The sequence below is a fragment of the Ceratotherium simum genome, chromosome 4, assembly GCF_057802395.1.
Source record: "Ceratotherium simum simum isolate JZ-2026a chromosome 4, ASM5780239v1, whole genome shotgun sequence".
NCBI lineage: Eukaryota > Metazoa > Chordata > Mammalia > Perissodactyla > Rhinocerotidae > Ceratotherium > Ceratotherium simum.
The window spans coordinates 93,691,440-93,694,102 of NC_141903.1; the positions used below are offsets into that span (position 1 = coordinate 93,691,440).

The 2,663-nt window shown below is 44.4% G+C and overlaps 1 pseudogene; it reads right to left on the minus strand.

Moving 5' to 3' along the window:
• Positions 1–633: 633 nt before the first annotated feature.
• LOC101403459 (putative olfactory receptor 2W6 pseudogene) lies at positions 634–1,721 on the minus strand (annotated as a pseudogene).
• Between the last annotated feature and the right edge of the window lie 942 nt (positions 1,722–2,663).

Genomic DNA, 2,663 nt, shown 5'->3' on the forward strand with positions numbered 1-2,663 from the left:
AGGGGCCAATCCTCTTCAAAAAAAAGTTTTTAAAAAAAATTGATTTCATGATCAATAAGTGGCATATGACCTGAAATTTAAAAGAAACACTGCTCTGAGTGAAGCAGTTACAAACTACTTGCCCAGGGCAGGAGGAGGCAGGAATGGCGTGAAGAAGCAACAGCGTCATCTCCACCGGGGTCTGGAAAATTCAGAACTAAAGGGTATATGGCATGGGACAAGTGTACCCCAAAATACCAGTCACCCCCTCAGTCACACACGTTTTTCTGCCATGGCATCTCCTTTCCCGTGTTCTGATCTAATACTGACATTACAGCTTTCTGGAATCACAGTCACTAGTTAGCTGCACAGAAACCATTATCTCCCTGTAAAACACCACTGGGCAAAGAGGAAGCAGCATCTCTCTTTCCACCAACACATTATCTTTTCTCATTAACTCTGTCGCTTTAAAGGACACAGAGGGTCTGTCCACCTGCAAGCAAAGATACAGGTTCTCGGGTCCAGGACCCCTGAAAGAGGGAAGACTCTGCTCAACTCACATTCCCGCATTTTACATGCCACTGTGCATTGTTATTGCCCTGGGACAGAACGGTCTTCATGGATGACAAGAACCTCAGGATGAGTGCTACCTGCCTACATCAGTGCCCTCCTGTCCAATAGGTCGTGGTCTTTTCCAAGAACCTTCCACAAAGCCCCCTTCACGTCTTTGTTTCTCAGTGTGTAAATGAAGGGATTCGGAGTGGGGGGTCACTAGGATGTAGAAGGGGGAGAGGAACTTGCCCTGGTCCTGGATCCCCGTGCTCCCAGGCTGCATGTACATGCAGATGATGGCGCTGTAGAAAAGGGACATGGCGGCCACACGGGAGGAGCAAGTGTTGAAGGCTTTGCGCCTCCCAGCTTCCGCCTGGATCCGCACCACCACAACTACCATACAGCCGTAGGAGACAAGTGTCATGATGAGAGGCACAAGGACAGTGGGGACGGCCGGGAAGAAAGCCGGGCCTTCAACGTGCTATGTCAGCAGGAGATGTGGATGATGGCCAGCATCTCACACATAAAGTGGTCAATGCAGTGGTGACCACACTGCCCCAGGGACACCATCAGCGGGGACATCGGAATGCAGTTGGCAATGTTGCTGAGCCTGGTGAAGGCTGCCAGCTGCAGGCAAAGCTGCAGGTGCACGATGGTCGTATAGTGAGGTGGCTTGCAGACAGCCACAAAGCAGCTGTAGGCCGAGACCAAGAGGAGATGCCCCCCCACAGACAGGAAGGGAAGGGTTGGGTGACACAACCCACGGAGGTGACGGTTTTGTGTGGGCCTCAGATATTGACCAGCATCTGGATATTGCTGCTGGTCCTGTAGCAGAGATCCAGGAAGGACAGATTGCTGAGGAAGAAGTCTATGGGCATGTGCAGTCAAGGGTCCAGCAGCGAGAAGAAGACGATGGTTAAGTTGCCTGTGATGGCCAGAAAGTAAAAACCATGTTGGTGAAAAATAGAGCCATCTCCACCTTTGGCCAGGCAAAGAACCAGTGCAGAATGAAAAGTCTTCCTCAGAGTTCCTATCGCTGGTCTCCGTCACCCTTGGCTTGATAAACCTGTTTAAAGAGGTTAACGTGTGTTATTATTCCTACAGAAAATAGTGTACCTTGTTTTGTCCCAAGGGTGGGACAAATAGGGGCTGCATTTCATTGTGCCACTCACACTATCTAACTGGGCCATCTTGCCTGCCGATTGCCTCGAATTTTAGGACAAGGTATTAAGAAAGATATTTGGTGATAAAGGGATGGAAACTGAGTAAAGCCTTAAGTTGTTTAGCTGTTGAATTGCCTGAGTCCTTAGGTCTCTTTCTGCTCCCTAGAGAGACAAGAAATATATTCAAGGGAAACAGCTCTCAAGAGATTTTTGTGGAGGATATAGAGGAAGGCAAATAGTATAAGCAATAATTTCACTTCAGACCAATCAGTAAAATGACTCAATTTTAGAGATGAGAGAGAAGAGAAATAATTCCTCCTACGTATTACTTGGTTAATTACAAGAGACTGATTGAGCACTTATTTACCTGCAGTCACAAAATAATTTGACTAAGGTTTCCATTGTATTTAAGAATGTAACATTGCATTTATAGGGGGAATATGAAAAGCACAAACTCTTTAAATTAGCAAGCTTTAATCCTGACCCAGTATCAACACCTTGCTCACCGCTTGGCATACAAAAATTCATGCTGTCTGGAATATTCATGCACATAATTACCCAATCACTGGCATCAATTACAAAAGATTGCCAAAATAAGCAAATTATGTTTTATAAACTTGGTCCATACTGCTGAAATAATAAGAGAATATAATCACAGTCTAAATAGAACAATGGTGGGAGGAAGAGATAGATTTCTAGTTGGATCTTGAAGAAGGTAATAGAAATTGACAAAAGAGGCTCGTTAATAGAAAGGAGAAAGTTGTGCCTGTAAAAAGAAAAAAAAATACTGACTAGCAAGCAAGGTAAAAAAAACTTAATTTTCTGTCTTTTATGAGAAAACAATGCAGTTTTTGTTTTATATATTTAACTAGCAGTTGTGCAGCACTTTCTATGTCCTAAGTACTATTTAATATACTCATTTACTATTTAATCAAAAGAACATATTATTTCCTCATCCAATGGCAGAAC